At 46.7% G+C, this 19,616-nt stretch overlaps 1 protein-coding gene across 5 annotated transcripts in view; it reads left to right on the top strand.

The window, feature by feature from the left end:
• RAB11FIP3 (RAB11 family interacting protein 3) overlaps positions 1 to 19,616 on the top strand; it is a 304,304-nt gene that overhangs the window by 89,115 nt on the left and 195,573 nt on the right. Inside the window, exon 1 of one of the 5 annotated variants that reach the window (XM_030211111.1) lies at positions 6,832 to 6,855. The exons of the other annotated variants lie outside the window; for them this stretch is intronic. The gene's annotated coding sequence lies outside the window, so the exon portion shown is untranslated. Of the gene's footprint in view, positions 1 to 6,831; positions 6,856 to 19,616 lie in introns of those variants that run through there. 5 annotated transcript variants of the gene reach the window in all.

Raw genomic sequence — 19,616 nt, 5'->3', positions numbered from 1 at the left:
TGGGGTTTCCATTTAAAAATACAGCTGCCTGCCAAACAGGGTTCTACTAGCTGTAATGTATAATTTATAACTTCTGCAAAAACTTCACTGGCTACCAGTGCAATGCAGGGCTAAATTTAAAAAGCTTTTATCTCAAGATCTTCAGAGCCCTCAAAGGAAATTGGCTAGAGTACATGAAGTCCAAGATCACTAAGGTCCTCCCAAGGAGAGTCCCTAACCACACCCTCTCCATAGGAAAACCACGTAATCTCTGACACTTGTCAAGCCTTCCCCACAGTAGCTTCACACTCTGGAATGGGTTCCCTAACACAAGAATCTGTACTTCAGGAAACAGATGAAAGTCTGGCGCTTCTCCCAAGTCTTTGGAAGAAGCAACTAACTAGATCATCGTCCTTCTCACCTGTGGCTTGGGCATCTTCTCTCCCCACTGTCCCCACCCCCCCCCCCAATGCTTTACATCTCTGCTCACACTCTCTCTTTCCCCCCCTCCTCCCACACCTCCTTGCTGCCTCTTTTGCCACTATTAAAATTTTTTAAAGTAGTACTGGCACACAGCAGGAACAGGCTACTTCAGCCAATCCCAGGGGCTTTTCTCCAGTCCTTGGGAGTGGGACCCTTGGGATTGTTTGAAGCAGTCAGCTCTTGTGTGCTGGCACTGCTTTAAAAAATGAATCACGGCAGAAGAGGCAAGGCGGTGCTAGGGGAGAGAGCAGAGAGATGCTTTTTTTTGGGGGGGGGGGAGGGGAGAGGGTAACGAGGAAGACACACTTCATCGTGGTGGTGGGGAAACAAGGGAAACAGCCAGTCAGGTATTGCATGGGGGGAGGGGGAGGGAGGGACAGAGATGCTGTATCAAGATGGGCAAGGTAGAAGAGAGGTGCTGCGTGGGGGGCAAGGAGGAAGAGAGATGCTGAATGGGGGGGCAAGGAGGGACAGAGGTGCTTGGGGGGGGGGGCAAGGAAGGAAAGAGGTTCTGCATGGGGACAGGGAAGGAGAGAGGTTCTGCATGGAGGGCAAGGAAGGAGAGAGGTGCATGGGGGGCAAGGAAGGAGAGAGGTGCTGCATGGGGGGCAAGGAAGGCGAGAGGTGCCGCCTGGGGGGGGGGGGAAGGAGGACGAGAGAGGTGCCGCCTGGGGGGCAAGGAGAGAGAGAGAGAGGTGCTGCATGGGGGGCAAGGAAGGCGAGAGGTGCCGCATGGGGGGGGGGGCAAGGAAGGAGAGAGGTGCCGCATGGGGGGGGGCAAGGAAGGAGAGAGGTGCTGCATAGGGGGGCAAGGAGGGCGAGAGGTGCCGCCTGGGTGGGCAAGGAGGACGAGAGAGGTGCCGCCTGGGGGGCAAGGAGAGAGAGAGAGAGGTGCTGCATAGTGGTGTAAGGAGGGAGATAGGTGCTGCATGGGAGAGCAAGGAGGGAGAGGTGCTGCTTTGGGGGGGTGGGCAATGAGAGAAACAGATGCTGCATCAGGAGAGGTAGGGAGGGACAGAGGTGCTGGACAGGGAGGTTAGTTAGGGAAGAAAGAGATTCAGCAAGGGGAATGAGGAAATAGGAGAGGGAATGAGAGGGAGCATGGAGAGGGAAAGAGGTGCTGGACTGGGGGGTGGATATTGGAAGGACTAGAAAGGAGAGAAGTGCCAGGACCTGTGGGGAAAGAAGGGAGAGGTGCTGGTCATATAAAGAGGACACAGAATAGGAGTGAGGGAAGAGAGAGGAACACTTGCTAGACTCCTATGGGGGCAGGGGGAGGGAAGAGAGGGAGAGATTCTGGCACATGGCAGGAGGCTAACAAAGGTATGCCTAGCATGCCCAAATGGGGAGGAAAGAGGAATGCATTGCCCCCCACCCCAAATTGCAAGGCTGGCTATTCCCAGAGAGAGAGCCTGGTAAAAATTTGTCAGCATACCACTGCCAATGATGCAGAGGAGGAGAGGAACCTACAGTTCCCATGAAGCAATATAACTTACTTTGAAGGGACAGGATGGAATGGGTCTGCTTCACCACAGAAGGCTGCAGGAAAACTAGCAGCATGGGGAAAAGTGTCTGAACCTATGGAGGTAGAGGAAATCTGACCAGAATTTTGACCAAGTGGAGGTGCTCGAACAATGACAAAGCTTGAATCATTTTATTTGTTTATTTTTTTTCCTACCAGTTCACAAACAACTGTGGGATTTGACTGTTCTGGTGGAGGGACTGTTTGAGGTTATGCTGCAGCTAGCTGTAGTGGCTGAGGCCCTGATGCTCAGAAGCAAATGTGGGTGCTAGAGGCCATTAGTGATGGAATAGTGACCACATTTGCAAGTGCACAGTGCTGAGAAGGCACAGGAACCAACAAAGTGATGAAGAACAGCGCAATTAGCATTCAAATAAGGGAATTTCCTATTCCCTCAAATGCATAGCGAACTGCGCTGCAGACCCTATGCCAGCTGGAAGCTGGCGTTAGGGTGTCTACACAGGCAGCAAGCTGTGAGACGGGGATGGGAGAGGTGCTGAGCAGTGCAGTCGGGTAGGGCATGTTATCTCTGGCACAAAAAGGCACTCTTGTATTATTGTAAAGCACTATTTTTAACAAGCTGTAGCTTCCACCTACAGCCCCCAAATGCTCAGCTGGGCAATTGGTCCTGAAGTGCTGCAACCGCCGCAGCAGCCAGTGCCCAGGCTCTGCACCCCGTCCCAAGTAGCTGAAGGCGAGATTGAGTCCGTGCAGTCCAGTAGCAACCCCCCGCCCCCAAGGCATTCTCCAACACCACCAAGTACGAGCCCATATCGAGTCCATATCCAGTAAGCAGGGAAATGCCAGCTTGCTGAGTGGAGACTCCTAAGAAGAACTACTTAGGAGACTGGGACTTGAGGAAATAGCTGGTTTGCTGGATTATTCAGCAGACATTTTTTTACTACTTGGATGCATCCAGCTGATTCCTAAGTAGCATGAAAAAAATTCTCAAAATAGTGGAACATCTCATTTAAAGTCAGATGATTTGCTACCTAGGAGGTGAGTCACTCTGTTGAGGATCTGCTAATGCTTGATGCAGGAGCCCATGTATTTTCAATTCAGGAGCAACTTTCTCATTCCAACTCTTAATATTTACATGTGAGATAATGACATCCTTCTACCAAGGGAGGACATAAAGCAGAAGTTTGTGACTGACACAATTTCGTGTATAATTTTCCACAGGCTGCTTATTTTAGATATCTGCTGTAGATGGGAGTGGTGACTGCTAAACAAAACAGCTTTTCTTCCAGAAGTGTAGTGATTTGGCTGTATTTTGCCGTGCTTCCAGTTCTGACTGTAGACATACTGTTCAGTGACCCTCAGGCTCTTCAGGTTGTGAAGCATAGCCAGCTAATTATAATTCAAATACTTCCTGTCTAGCCATGTAATATTTAAAAAAATATTAAGAATTTGGATTTCTGTAGTTCCTTTCATGCAGATAGGTTTCCAGTGGCCCTTTCAGATTGATACCCGTATTTCAGAAGAAATGCTATGTATGTGGGTCAGCTTGGCACCTACATTTCTGTTGCCTGGACCACATGACAGTTTTTTTTAAAAGGTTAAACTAGTATGGTTGTTACATGTTGTTACATGTTAATCCATTTGAAAATGCACAGAAATAAAGGTTATCGAAAACAAAATAAGTTGGTCCCCTTTTTTATTGGATAACAATGTATTTTTTGACCAGTTTTCTCAAACTAATGCCTCCTTTCTTAGGTCAAAATAGAATGCGCAAAAGGTGACAATATTGGAAAAGATATCACCAAGATTTTTATGATTCACTTACAGGTAGACGACCAAAAGCAAACGTGGGCCCACATTTGCTTCCGCCCGATGATCAGAGCTGGCTAGCACGTGAAACAATTGTTTTTGCTGGCTCTGATTGCTAATTGCATGCAAATGTGACTGTTGGGCAGACTGGATGGACCATTCAGGTCTTTATCTGCTGTCACTTACTATGTAAATATATGCAAACAAGGGTCTCCCACATTCCTCCCTAATGATCAGTGGGCAGCGTGCCAAACTTGGGCACTACTCCCGTTGCAAACCCTATGCCAGCTCAGAGCTGGTGTTAGTTTGCCAGCAAGGGAGTAATAGGGGAGCCCTCCCTCTCCCTCCTCTTCGGGCGCCTCCTCAAAATGGGTGTATCCTGCCCTGCCCTGCCTGATGCATTGTGGGATGCACTGGCCGGGGCTTAAGTTCTATATATGGGGTGCAACCATTTTTTAGGCGGTGCCTGATACTATGACGAGGTAGGCTGCAGGGTCGCCGGGAAGGGAGGCAGGGATAGTGGTCCCACTGGACCAACCAGGGCATTTTTGTTCAGTGTGGGGGGTTGGGTGTTAGTGGGAAGCTAGCGGTCCCACTGGACTACCAGGGCATTTTTGTTCAATGTGTTTGGGGGGGGGGGGGAGCTAGCGGGCTCACTGGACCACCTGGGTTTTTGTGTTTTGGGGGCTGTGGGGTCTGGAGTTGCGTTTGAGGGGGGCGGGGATAGCTTAGGTTTGACAGGCCTGGGCTTTTGACAGCCCGGACCGGTCATACAGCTTCTGCGGGAGGATTGTGCCTTGGGTGCTAAGGGGTAGAGTTTATGCGGTGCACAGGTGGAGTTATTTTTTACACACCCAAAATTGTGAGTATACCCACATTATGCATGCAGACGTTTCTGCTTTTGAGCAGACTTAATGTCTACACTTTCAGTCTAGGTACAATTTCTGCAGAATTTGTGCTAGTATCTTATGAAGACACATAAGTGCCTATGTACCTTCTTGCCCTCTAAACCTAGGCACTTTGTTATAAAATTACCCCCAATATATTAGAAACCCCAGATCTTTAAGTCCCTTTTCTTGTCAGTTGCAAAATATTTGATTTTAATTTCAAAAGTCTTACGGTCTTTGATTGATTTACAGTTTCTTTTGAGCATCCTGATCATAATGTGGTCATTGATGCAGTGGTCTGGTCCTAAAAATCTCTCCCCGCTCCTTCCTCCAAATAGGTGGTGGCAATGTAGCATCCCTTAAATGGAACAGAGTGCAAACCTCCTTTCTCCCATATTACAGAGAAGCTGCTGGAGCCATATCAATCCTAGTGACAGTAGTAGCAGGCAGTGAAAGTGGAGACTGGGCTAGTGTGTGCTTCTGTGCCATAGGGGGATCTATGAGCACATATTACCTTGGTCCTAGTTCTCACTGCCTGCTGCCACTACTACCACTTGACCCAGCAGCGTTCACACACTTCTGGAGCAAAGAGATCTGCAGTTAGAAGGGAGTTGCCTCCTGATCCCCCTTTACAATTTTTTAAGGTTCTAGCGTTCTTAAATTACAGAATGTGGTCCTCATCCACTGGGACAAATCTGAATTTTCTCATCTAACAGTAAGTTCTCTTCAGTTAGACTGAAGCACCCTCTCCGATTGCTTACATTTAATAATCGAGTTGAATAGAAGTGTACTGGCTGTCCCTCAAATACTTGATTTTCTCTAGAATACTTTGCTCAGATTTGTTACCTTTTTTCAACTTCTTCTTTTCTTATTTTTAACTTTAGAAGCTCTCCTTATGCTCTGATTTTATAATTTAAAAAATAAAAACATCCTCCTTGTATGATACAATAGGAATAGCTATTCCAAACACAGAGCTCATGGGGAGATGATCAAAGGTAAATGTGGGTGCTAGAGGCCATTAGCGCCAGACTAATGCCCACATTTACCTGTGCAGAATGATCAGAAGGCTCTAGCGCAGCTGACAATGAGCACGCCAAAGAATACCACAGAACTCATTTAAATGTGCTCATTTCATATTCCCCTTCATGCTCAGAGAACCACACTCTGAACTCTGGCTCTCTTACTTCCTTAACCCTATTCTATCTCGGAGCTGGTGTTAGGGTTAAGAAGGGAGAAGTGGTGCTGAGCCTTATTAGTTGGCTGTCCTCCCTCTTCCCCATCTCGCCCAGGCAAGGGTAAAAAACACAGTCTGGACTGTCACAGTGAGCCCTGGGGGTTTGCTGGACCCCTGGACCCTCCACAAATATAAACACCTGGTGGTCCAGTGGGACCCCTGTCAAGAAACCTCCCTCATCACCCTGATGGCCTAGCGATGCCTCCCAAACCCTGGTGGCCTAGAGGCAACCCCCCCAAACCCCTTATACCTTTGGAGGAGGGATGCAGTCCTAGTCCCTCCTCCCACCGGGTGCCTCTCAAAATGTCAGCACCCAGCCCTGCTGATGCATCCTGGGAGGCTCCCAGCAGGAGGAGGGACTAGGTCTGTGACCCTGGATTGAGGGGGGTGCCGCTAGGCCACCAAGGTAATGGGGGAGGGTTCTTTGACAGGATTCCCACTGGACCACCAGGTGTTTGTATTTGTGGGGGGTCCAGAGTCCAGTGGACTTCCGGGGCCTTACCCATTTGGGTGGGCCTTACCTATTGGGGCGTCCGTGGGGGTTCACTGGAGCCCCCGGCTGATGGTGACAACCGGCATCCTGGGCTTAATGCACCAGATGTCGTCCACCCCCTTTGCTCCCTCATGATCAAAGCTAATAGCGTGCATATCATTTGCATACTATTAGCTTTGATCGTGAGGGAGTTAGATTTGGGTTTTGTTGTGGCAATAAATTTCGGCGCAGTTCCATGCAGCGCCAGAGTTTTGATCATTGGGCTGTTAATTCTTAGTCCACTTCCTGCTTTGGACAGACCTTTTACGTTTCTGAAGCTATCTAATGAGCAGCTACATTTGAATTGGGTTTCCGCTCCTGTGGACAAGAATTTGCAAACTAACGCAAGCTGTTGTGACAGAACAGTCTAAATACAATTGCATAGCAACCCTGGCAGTACACAGAGCACACGTACAGCTTGGGCGAGGGGGAAGGACAGGCTGAGAGGGTAAACTGGAGGTAGACATGGAAAACTGTTGGGAAAATGGCTTAATAAGTATTTATCTCTTGTCTGTGCTTTTGCTATTGGTTCCCATAATTGAACAGGGTGGATACAATGGAGTTTTAAAATGTCATTATCCAATGAGGAACATGTGCATAGTGTGTAATATTGGCAGTGGTGTGATAAAGCAATGGGCTAACATGTTTACATATTATTTTTGTCTCTATGTATTAACAAAAGGCTTTCATTTGATGAGCGGATTACATACGCTTTCAGGTATTATATATGGTACATTTTAAAATTTTTCCTTGTACACTGTTGCTCTGGGATTGAAATGTTGTGATACAGCACATCATTTCTGAGCAGTAGGATGTCAGCGACTTTCATCCTCTCAAAGTCATACTGAAACATCCACAGATGGGCCAATACTGTTGCATTTGATTTTTTTTTTTTTTTTAAATTCCAAAACGCTTGTGTAGGCTGTCCATCTGAAGAAGAGGACTGTGTGATCTCAAAAACTTGTGTACTATAATATCTCTTCTTGTTTTTATTATTTTATAGATTATTTTTGTTTACATCTCTAATTAGTGTGTTGGTAGGTTTAGTTGAATTTTATTTGGTTTTACATTGATTTTGTTGAATGGTTTTATTGTTTTTTTTTCATAGTTTTTATTAGTCATTAGTTGTTATATGTAGCAGCAGGAAATTATTTGAAAGCAATGGTACCATTAAATTTGGCCCAATTAAATATTTCTCCAGTACAAGTAGCTGGCCGTATGTTGGATTTTTGGCAATTTTGTACAAGGTAATAAGTTTGATTGGGATTACTGATAAATAATTAGTATTTTTTTTTCAGACTTTGTTTTAATTTAATTTTTTAGGCGTTAACATGAAAAAAGTTAACTCTGGAAATAGGTCTCATTTGAAAGCTAGGGGAATGATAGATGTGGAAAAGGTTTTTTGAAGTAGTCACTCCCTTAAAAGTAGGGTTTGAGAAGCTGCTTGAATGTTTGGTTACTATGTGAAATGCTTCTTTTGCCTAGTCCATAGATAGAGCTAGTGGCTTTTTTGAAGGAGAAATTTTTCGATAGAACTCGGACTACTTATGAGCATTTGTGGAGACACTCTGAATTCTGGAAGTTGGGAATTATGAAGAACAACCATATCTCAAACAATTATTACCTGAATTGGTTATTACTCTGTTTACCATTAATTTTCTCTTTGCTTCATGCACTATTTCTCATTCATAATAGATTTTCTAAATGTTAAGTATCCATAGCTATCCAAGTATGTTTGATATTGTATTGTAAAATTGTATTCTTACAACAAATTATTTTCTAATGCATTATTCTTATGTATCCTATACTGTTTATTGTAAGCCACATTGAACTCAAACTTGTTTGGGATAATGTGGGATATAAATGTCACAAATAAATAAAATAAATAAAGAATATAAAACAGATAATGCCTCAAAGAAGGATTTTACAGGATGAATTTTGGGGACAAATAATCTTTCAAGAGGATTTTCTTTGGTTAGAAATGTATAGGAGGATCCTTCTTCAGGGGTCTAGCACTATGCAAAGACGTTCTCTGGGTGAAATTGACTCAGTTGTTTTTTAAAATAAAATTGCTAATATCCAGACTTTTTTTTCCTAGGGATAGCAGCTCAAAAAAGAACAGTTCTATTAACAGTGGAAAGAGTCATTGAGGATAGAGACTTTGGAAAAGTGACATTCTGCAGGGTTTGGTATCTTGGGTGAGAAAGGGTTGTAGATGGGCAAGATCACTGTTCAGCATCTCTCAGATCCTTTGTTAAGATTTTTTAATGTAATTTTTATTAATCACCACAAGGCAAGAAATAATACAATGTCTCACACCAATATAGATACAGAAGTGGCAAACAGAACTCCCGTACCCCATTCCCCCCACAACCACCACTCCCACCCGACTGAACAACTCACACCAAACTCCTTTCGCAGAACAGGACCCAAATATTGATTCCAAAAATATTGACAACAAGTAATAGGAACATAATCCAATTGGAACTGAATATGGAGACTAGAGGGGATGAAAATAAGAATGTCTAAAGAATTAAAATTGACTAATAGGAACAGGAAATCCAAAAGTACACTTTTACCAGGGAGGAAATCAGCTGGGAACCAACAGAAATGGAGCCAATTTGGAGGCAAACAGTGCTTGCCTGCCTTTAAGTGAAAATATCAGTTGTTCAAAACTACAAAATTCCAGACAGACAGCCATGCAGAGCGAGTAGGGCCTGTACAGAGTTCCATTGACAAACAATGGCCATCTTGGCAGCAAGAACTAAAGTTGCAGCTAATGACTATTGGATACCATGTGAAAGGAGTGTCTGAGAAGGACCCAATAAACACAAGGGATCATCTGCCCAATTTTCTGAAGTCCAACAGTTTATGGCTAAGCACACCTCTGACCAAAAAGCTTGGATGATAGGGCAGTCCCACCACATATGTTCAAATTAATACTACATTGTCATCTGATTAGTTTCCAGATGTGCTCAATTGGACTTATGTTGAACATCTTTTGGAAAGAAAATCCAGTTATTTTAGATTTGTCTGTGCTAGCCAAATTGATAGTCTTTAGTGGCTACACATCTTAGGAATGGCTTAGATCAGGCTTGTCTGTTTGGTCCTTGAGGGCTGCAATAGACTAGGTTTTTATTTATTTCAGCATTTGTACCCCATATTTTCCCACTAGTGTAGGTTCAACATGGCTTACAGTTAAGTTATATTGGACGTATTACAGAGCAGTTAAGGATCAGACGTAGACAATGTTCAGTTCTGTCACTGCATGTAGATTGCAGTATGTTGGCTGGTGTTATACTCGGTTATGTGTATTCATCAAAAAATAATTTCCTGAAGTGGGCATGCAAATCTTTCTGTATGCTTTATACTTTCCTTTGTGTGATTGTTTTATGCTTTTCTCGGCATAAATGTATTTCCTTGTCATCTATACCAGACCAGTCCAGACTAATGGGTTGTGTCCATCTACCAGCGGAAGGAGACAGAAAGTAGTTCTAAGTGAACTGCCCCTTAAGGGTATCGTGCAGCCTGACATGTTCAGTATTTTCTCTGTCTCCTAGCGGATGGTGGACGGATCGTGCAGCTGCTCTGGATTGCTGGCTGGTAGCTCCTATCCCAGATTCTTCTGGTGACAGTGGAGCCAGGGATGTGCTGGTAGCCCTGTTGGGGCTAGTTTTAGATGATACTCAGTGGTCCTGAGTTCCTCATCTCCCATCTAGGGTGATATCCAGTGACCCTGGTTCCCTCCCCTCCCCTGCCTCTCCTGGCTGTCTTTCTAGCAGGGTGATGTTTGATTGTGGCATGGAGTAACTTGTCTCCCCTGTGGGGTTCTTCTCTTAAGGTGGTGGTAGGTATATCTGAATTTCTGCCTCTGAGGTAAGCCTTTATTTATTCCTATCACTAGTGAAGAAGGTTGTTTAAAAACAAACAAACTTTGTATTGTCCCTCCTTTTCTTCCTCTGAGGTAAACCTTTATTCCTGTCACTAGTGAAGGAGATTGTTTAAAAAAAAAAGACACTTTGTTTTTTCCTTCTTTCTCTTGCCTGTTACCTGATTTATTTTCCTGCCTTTGGCAATGTATTCTAGAGGGCTGCTTGCGAAGTTTCTTTGAATTTCGCTGGCTGGCGTCTGATTCCGATCTTGGACCCTTCTGAGCTGGTACCAGTTGCTTTGATTCTTCTTGTCACGGTACCGAGAACTCCGGGGCGTCGAGAGAATCGGCACCCATGAAGCGTCGACGCCGGGAGGACCGCTCATCCTCCATACAAGAGGTGTCGATGCGCTGGTCTCCGGACCGCCGCTGCCTCCTCGGCAGATTCTGGCCTCGACTCCTGCACCGATTCCACAGCCTTTCTCGACAGACACTCTTGACGAGCGCCTCCGATCCATTCTTCCAGGGATCCTGGAAGGGCTACTGCGACCGTCTGTTCTGGTACCGGAGGTGCTTGCGCCTACGGTACCGTCGATAGATGCGGTGGCTGGCTCCCTGCCTGTAGTGAGGCCTTCGACGTCGGTGCCGCTTGCGACATCGGCCTCGGTTGCCACCCAAGTTGACTGTCGACATCGATGGAGGGAGCTTCATCGCCACCAGCACGGGAGTCAACTTCTCGGCATCGCCATCAAGGACATAGCTCCTCGGTGTCGAGATGGGCTCAGCTTCGGACTGCAGTCAGAGAACTCCTGTCCGATACCGAAGGAGAGGTCTCGTGGGAGGCAGAGGAAGACCCAAGATATTTCTCTTCTGAGGAGTTTTGTGGCCTTCCTTCTGACCCTACTCCTTCACCAGAGAGAAAGCTTTCTCCCCTGGAGAGTTTGTCTTTCTCATCCTTTGTGCGGGAAATGTCTACAGCCATTCCCTTCTCGGTGGTAACTGAGGATGAGCCCAGGGCTGAGATGTTCGAGGTCCTAGACTATCCTTCGCCACCTAAGTAGTCATCTACTGTTCCTCTACATAATGTCCTCAAACAGACATTGTTAAGGAACTGGATGAAACCATTATCTAACCCCACCATTCCTAAGAAGGTTGAGTCCCAGTATTGGATTCACAGGGATCCGGAGTTGATGAAGGCCCAGTTGCCTCATGACTCAGGGGTTGTGGGTTCCGCTCTCAAGAGAGCCAAAAGTATGAGAGATTTCGCCTTGGCGCCCCCGGGACGGGAAGCTCGGACTCTGGACTGTTTTGGGAAGAAGGCCTACCAGTCTTCTATGCTCATCTCCAAAATTCAGTCTTACCAGCTCTACACGAGCATTCATTTGCGGAACAATGTGAAGCAACTGGCGGACTTGGTCGATCAGCTCCCTTCGGAGCAGGCCAAGCCTTTTCAGGAGGTGGTCAGGCAGCTGAAGGCGTGTCGTAAATTCCTGTCCAGGGGTACTTACGATTCTTTTGATGTGGCGTCCAGAGCCGCTGCTCAGGGTATAGTGATGCGCAGACTCTCATGGCTGCGTGCCTCTGACCTTGACAGTTGAGTCCAGCAGCGGCTTGCGGATTTTCCTTGCCGGGGGATAATATTTTCGGCGAGAAAGTCAAACAGGTGGTAGAGCAGCTCCACCAGCGGGAAACCGCATTCGACAAACTCTCCCACCGGGCACCTTCAGCATTTGCCTCATCTGGTAGACGTTTTTATGGGGGAAGGAGGAAAGCTCCCTATGCTTACAATAAGCGTAGGTACAATCCACCTTCCTGCCAGCCTGCTCAGGCTCAACCCCAGAAGCTCGTTCATGTCAACAGCGTGCGCCTCGACAGGCCCCTGCAGCTCCCCAGCAAAAGCAAGGGACGGACTTTTGACTGGCTCCAGGCGAGCATAGCCGCTATAAAAGTGTCCGTGCCGGCCGATCTACCGGTTGGGGGGAGGTTAACATTTTTTCACCAAAGGTGGCCTCTTGTAACCTCCGATCAGTGGGTTCTTCAAATAGTCCGGCGGGGATACTCCCTCAATTTGATCTCCAAACCTCCAAATTGCCCACTGGGAGCTCAGTCTTTCAGCTTCCAGCACAGGCAGGTACTTGCAGAGGAACTCTCTGCTCTTCTGAGCGCCAGTGCAGTCGAGCCCGTTCCACCGGGGCAAGGAGGGCTGGGATTCTATTCCAGGTACTTCCTTGTGCAAAAGAAAATGGGGGATGCATCCCATCTTAGACCTAAGGGCCCTGAACAAATATCTGATTCGAGAAAAGTTCAGGATGCTTTCCCTGGGTACCCTTCTTCCCATGATTCAGAAAAACAACTGGCTATGCTCCCTGGACTTAAAGGATGCTTATACGCACATCCCAATACTGCCAGCTCACAGACAGTATCTTCGATTCCGTCTGGGAACACAGCACTTTCAGTAGTGTGTACTGCCCTTTGGGCTCGTCTCTGTGCCCCGGGTGTTCACCAAATGCCTGGTGGTCGTTGCAGCATCGCTACGCAGGCTGGGAGTGCATGTGTTCCCTTATCTTGACGATTGGCTAGTAAAGAACACCTCGCAGGCAGGAGCTCTTCAGTCAATGCAGATGACTATTCAACTCCTGGAGCTACTGGGGTTTGTCATAAATTACCCAAAGTCCCACCTTCTTCCAGTTCAGAGACTAGAGTTCATAGGAGCCCTGCTGAACTCGCAGACGGCTTATGCCTACCTTCCTGAAGCGAGGGTGGACAATCTTCTGTCGCTGGTTTCCTTGCTCAGAGCGTCTCAGCAGATCACAGCTTGGCAGGTGTTGAGACTTCTGGGCCATATGGCCTCCACAGTTCATGTGACTCCCATGGCCCATCTTCACATGAGATCAGCTCAGTGGACCCTAGCTTCCCAGTGGTATCAAGCTGCTGGTGATCTAGAGGATGCAGTCCAGTTGTCCACCGTTTTTCACAATTCCCTGATATGGTGGACAGTTCGCTCCAATTTGACCTTGGGACGTCCCTTCCAAATTCCTCAGCCTCAAAAAGTGCTGACTACAGATGCATCTCTCCTGGGGTGGGGAGCTCATGTAGATGGGCTCCACACTCAGGGAGCTTGGTTCCCTTCGGGAATCAGGTCTTCAAATCAATCTCCTGGAATTGCGAGCGATCTGGAACACTCTAAAGGCTTTCAGAGATCGGCTGTCCAATCAAATTATACAAATTCAGACAGACAACCAGGTTGCCATGTACTATGTCAACAAGCGGGGGCAACGGATCTCGCCCCTTGTGTTGGGAAGCCGTCCAGATGTGGCTTTGGGCCCGCCGTCACGGCATGTTTCTCCAGGCCACGTATCTGGCAGGCATAAACAACAGTCTGGCCGACAGGTTGAGCAGGATAATGCAACCTCACGAGTGGTCACTCAACAAGGCAGTTGTCCGCAAGATCTTCCGAGCGTGGGGCACCCCCTCGGTGGATCTCTTTGCCACTCAGATCAATCACAAGGTCCATCAGTTCTGTTCCAAACTTCAGGCCCACAACAGGCTAGCCTCAGATGCCTTTCTCCTACATTGAGGGTCAGGCCTTCTGTATGTGTATCCTCCCCTACCTCTAGTAGGGAAGACTTTGCTGAAACTCAGGCAAGACCGCGGAACCATGATTCTGATTGCTTCCTTTTGGCTGCGTCAGATTTGGTTCCCTCTTCTTCTGAGTTATCCTCCGAAGAACCGTGGAGATTGGAGTGTTTTCCAACCCTTATCACTCAGAATGAAGGGGCGCTTCTGCATCCCAACCTCCAGTCTCTGGATCTCACGGCCTGGATGTTGAGAGCGTAGATTTTGCCTCCTTGTGTATTTCTGAGGGTGTCTCCCGAGTCTTGCTTGCTTCCAGGAAAGATTCCACAAAGAGGTGTTACTCTTCCAAATGGAGGAGGTTTGCCATCTTTTGTGACAGCAAGGCCCTAGATCCTCGCTCTTGTCCTACACAGACCCTGCTTGAATACCTTCTGCACTTGTCAGAGTCTGGTCTTAAGACCAACTCCGTAAGAGTTCATCTTAGTGCTATTAGTGCTTATCATTATCGTGTGGAAGGTAAGCCTATCTCTGGACAGCCTTTAGTTGTTCGATTCATGAGAAGTTTGCTTTTGTCAAAGCCCCCTGTCAAACCTCCTACGGTGTCATGGGATCTCAACGTCATCTTCACCCAGCTGATGAAAGCTCCTTTTGAGTCACTGGATTCCTGCCATCTGAAGTATTTGACCTGGAAGGTCATTTTCTTGGTGGCTGTTACTTCAGCTCGTAGGGTCAGTGAGCTTCAAGCCTTGGTAGCCCATGCTCCCTATACTAAATTTCATCATAACAGAGTAGTCCTCCACACTCACCCTAAGTTCTTGCCGAAGGTGGTGTCGGAGTTCCATCTGAACCAGTCAATTGTCTTGCCAATATTCTTTCCCCGTCCTCATACCCGCCCTGCTGAGCGTCAGTTGCATACATTGGACTGCAAGAGAGCATTGGCCTTCTATGTGGAGCGGACAAGCCCCTTCAGACAGTCCACCCAAATGTTTGTTTCTTTCGACCCCAACAGAAGGGGAGTGGCTGTCGGGAAACGTACGATTTCCAATTGGTTAGCAGATTGCATTTCCTTCACTTACGCCCAAGCTGGGCTGACTCTTGAGGGTCATGTCATGGCTCATAGTGTTAGAGCCATGGCAGCGTCAGTGGCCCACTTGAAGTCAGCCACTGTTGAAGAGATTTGCAAGGCTGCGACATGTTCATCAGTCCACACATTCACATCTCATTACTGCCTTCAGCAGGATAGCTGACACAACAGTCAGTTTGGGCAGTCAGTGCTGCAGAATCTGTTTGGGGTTTAGAATCCAACTCCACCCCCCTAGGCCCATTTTTTATTCTGTTCCAGGCTGCACTCTGTTAGATGTTTTCTTCGTAGGTCAATTTTTTATATGTCCTCGCCGTTGTGAGGCCCAATTGACCCTGTTTGTTGTTTTGAGTGAGCCTGCTTGTCCTCGGAGAAAGCGAAGTTACTTACCTGTAGCATGTATTCTCCGAGGACAGCAGGCTGATTGTTCTCACCAACCTGCCCGCCTCCCCTTTGGAGTTGTTCCTTTTCTTTGGTTTTGCTTCTTAAGTTGACTGAAGCGGGACTCTCTCGCGATGGGCGGGAAGATGGCCGCGCATGCACGGTGCGCATGCCCGCGTGCTCGAAGGCTTTTAGCAACCTTTGTTGCTAGGAAGATTTTCCGGACTTGGGGCTGCCGTGAACGTCACCCATATGTGAGAACAATCAGCCTGCTGTTCTCGGAGAATACCTGCTTACAGGTAAGTAACTTCGTTTTACCGCAGTTAGATTGCTTGACAAGGCTGCCTTGTCTCCTGTTAACTGCCATTCCTGTGGCATCTTTTCTTGCTGTAGCCTCTTGGTGGCTGGCGAGAAGTTTCTCCATTGCTGGAGTCTGAATTCGTCTCTGTTCCTTTTGTGTCTTCTTGGCACCTTGGGGGTCTTTTCTCCGCAGTGTGACTCTCGACTCTTTCTTTTTGTCTCCTTTTGTTCTCTTGGCTTTGTTCTTTCATCCCTAAGTCCAGAGCGAGGTGGTTTAGGAGTACTCTCTTTCTACGGTTGTACCTTGGTATGCTGCTGCCCTTTTCTTCATGGTTCTCCTGGAGAGACTAGCGCTCCACTTAGTTGGTTCTCTGGCGTCTCTTCTTCTGTGGAGTTTGATTCTCTCACTAGGCGCTGGTCTGGGTGGTTCCTGGGCCTTGCTTCTTTCTTTGAAATGTGGCACACTGTTTGGGGTTGCGAACTCCTAGTACTTGTTAGGGTCGCTTCCTCCAACCATCTTGTACTCAAGGCAGACCGGCAGGTTTGGGAGTTAGCCTTTGTCCTGCCAGGGTTCAGAGAAGTGGATCCTGGTCTAGGAGAGACAGTTTTCTCCTTGTTGCTCGGATATGACTGTTGCCTCTCTTCCAAGGTGGGTCCTTTGGCATGAGTATCTTTGCTACTCTCGGGGTACGTAGTTTTTCTTTTGCTCAGGACTTTTGTTTTTTACGTCCTACAGCTTCAATTCCTTTTCTAGTGTCTAACTCTGTTCCATTTTGGTAGCCTGGTGGTTCGGATATTCAAATCCTTTTCTGCTGATCAGTTTTTGCTGTGTGTATAGCTTTGTTGATTTTTCAGCCTTCTGCATTCTTCTTTTCTCCCCCACTCTTTGGGAAGCTGCTTTGCTACATCCCATTAGTCTGGACTGGTCTGGTATAGATGACAAAGAAGGAAAAATTGTGTTCTTACCTAATAATTTTCTTTCCTTTAATCATACCAGACCATTCCAGAAGCCCTCCCTGGCTAATGTCTGTCAGAGTGTTGTTTCGTTTAGGTATCTCTGGCTGTTCCACGACGCTTCAATACAGTGGGATGTCCTACAGCATTGCCTACTTCATCTTCTCTATTCAATTTCCTGCAACTTGTTGTGCCAGCTCTGTATGACTCCTGTTACTTGGGATCACAGAGTTCTTTCCCCAGATTCAGGGGTAGATCTCTGTGCTTGGGCAAGCTCGGTATGGACCATTCCCTCCCGCTTACTTTACTGTGAGGGGAGGTTGCAGTTGCCTTTGGCCAAGCAGGAACAGTGAGGTTCTGCATATTGGTTCCAAGAGTTTGCCTATTTGTATTAACTGTGTTTTCTTCTAGACTTCAGAGCACTGTTGCTTGGCTATTCGAAATACTGAACATTCCAGGCTGCACAATACCCTTAGGGGGCGGTTCACTTGGACCTATTTTCTCTGTCTCCTTCCGCTGGTAGATGGACACAACCCACTAGTTTGGACTGGTCTGGTATGATTAAAGGAAAGAAAATTATCAGGGAAGAACATAATTTTTCCTTCTTTCTGATTGTTTGGACTTGCCTCTGTTTTCTCTTGTGTGATTGTATTTCTTTCATGTCAATAATTTGAGTTCCTTATGTTCTAGTTATGTACACCACTATGCTCTCCCCAGACAGCGACAGCAGTCTAGCAAATCTAGTAAAGTATATCTTGAAAAACTGGCCTGTTTGTAGCCCTCAAGGACTGAACTTGAACAAGCCTGGCTTAAATGATTTGCACTTCAGGTTCTAGGTAGATGGTTCTTCTGTCAGTGGTGGATAATATATGGTGGTTGGTGGATTGGGGGAGGATCAGGTTTACTGGTCCTCTGTCTTACAGACTCATTTTACTCTGTCAGTTATGAGAGTGGAATGCTTTTGCTTGTTGGGTATACAAGGAACTGTTGGTCCTTTGGTTCAGCTACTTTTTGACCAATAGATGTTTAATGGCACTTGATATACCGTCTTTCAATTAACAATCTAAGTGGTTCACCATCAAAATAAATTAAAAATAAAAGGAACTGCAACATCATTGAGAAAAAGAAGAAGAAAAGAGAGAGAGCGTGCCAAAGAACTACATGTTGCTAGCAGGACACTCAGATGATTTTAGACCCCTCCCCCCCCAAGGCTTTTAAAAGGCAAAGAGAGGTCTAGTTTGGTTAGCCATTTTTTAGACTGGATGGTCTTGGCATTAGTGATTCAGGTGGTGTGGTTTTGAGTTGTGTGGTTGTTTACTGGCTGTTCTAGATGGGATTGAATGTTGCTACCCTTTTATTCACTTCATTGGTTCCTAACTAATTTGTGGATCAGATTTAAGATGCTGTGTTTAAGTTTTCAAAGTTCTGAAAGCTGTTCGTTCTATTTATTTAAATTTAAGGATTTTTATTCATACCCCATCTTGGCTTCTGCAGTCCATTCGGCCTTTGGCAATTCCTTTGAAAAAGTTTTGGTTTAGCACTAGAAATGTGAGTGAGTCGTGGTCCAAAACTGTGCTTTATTATTCATGCATTTTCCTTCAGATGAAGTTAAAGTGAGCGTCCTGATTGTAGATCCAATGAAATGATTCAATAAAACTCAGATTAAAAATAAGTTCCGGATTGTATTGAGGATTTATTTATATCCAGATTTTGCCAGGTTGGTTGTGTCTTATCCTGAACTGAAATCTGCAGGGTTACGAATGGTGTTATGGATTACATTTAGAGATCTTGATTTTGATCTTGACCACCTTAAGTAGCCATTCTGGATGGCTCATGTTTTGTGTTGATACTTAGGATGTTGAGCTCTTTTCTGACCGTAGTTCATGTCACTGGCTAACTTCAACATAATAATAGCTGTTTAAGAACAGCTATCACATTAGCCAGTGTCATCCCATAACCATCATGACTTTTATCTGGGTATGGATCTGAATAATATTGTTTGAATGTCTTTTTACACAGAATACTGTTGATATATCATGTGTGTTTGTTTCCATTATCTCTATATATAAAAGGCACGTCCAACGTTCTAATGAAGCCTCAGCCGGAAGTTTGAAGTGGTCTAGATATCCGGTTTCCCCATGAGTGACTGCCCCGTCCTCGCGTCACAACGTGATGACGTCGAGGGCAGAGCAATGACACTTGACGAATCGCGATCTCCTCCTGCCCCTCAGCGTCCATTTTCAACAGGCAACCGGCATCACAGAACGCCAGCGACAGCTGCGGCCAGGCAGGAATGTGGATCTTTCCTGCCTGCCACGAACATTTCCTAAAAAACAACCGCAGTGGATGGGAGGGGCAGGTGAGACAGCAGGGTCGCTAGACATGGGTGTCTGCTGGGGGGGGGGGGGGCAGGGCGAGAGCAGGGTCACTGGCATGGGTGGCTGCAGGGAGAGATGAGGGTCGCCACTGCACATAGGTGGCTGCAATGGGGCAGGGGGAGAGGAGCCTCGCTGCTACACATAGGTGCCTGCAAGGGGTCAGGGGGATAGGAGGGTTGCAGGACATGGGTGGCTGCAAGGGGGCAGGAGGAGAGGACGGTCGCACAACATGGGTGGCCGCGGGGGGGGCAGGGGGAGAGCAGGGTGGCTGGAGGGGGTAGGGGGAGAGCAGGGTCGCTGGCCATGGGTCGCTGCAGGGGGGGCCGGGGGAGAGGAGGGTCACTGGACAGCAAAACCTTGCTAGCGCCCGTTTCATTTCTCACAGAAACGGACATTTTTTACTAGTTTATTCATAAAAGACATGATGCACCCAAATTTTGTTGACTAAATGATGGTGAATAGAGCAGATACTCATTTTCTTCCTGTGCATACTTTTAAAAATTCTTCTGTCTGAGAGCAAATTAATCCCAAAGCAGGGGTAAATGTATGTGTATAGTTTCCTTGGGGTAATTTTCAAAGTGCATACTTTTGCTTTGAAAATCAGTTCAAGCGTATATAAAGAAAACTATGCATACACTGTTTTTACACATTTCACAGTTTCAAAATTT

This window comes from Microcaecilia unicolor, chromosome 8 (genome assembly GCF_901765095.1).
Source record: "Microcaecilia unicolor chromosome 8, aMicUni1.1, whole genome shotgun sequence".
NCBI lineage: Eukaryota > Metazoa > Chordata > Amphibia > Gymnophiona > Siphonopidae > Microcaecilia > Microcaecilia unicolor.
Note: the sequence above shows the minus strand (reverse complement) of the source record. Positions and strands in the feature narration are given on the sequence as shown.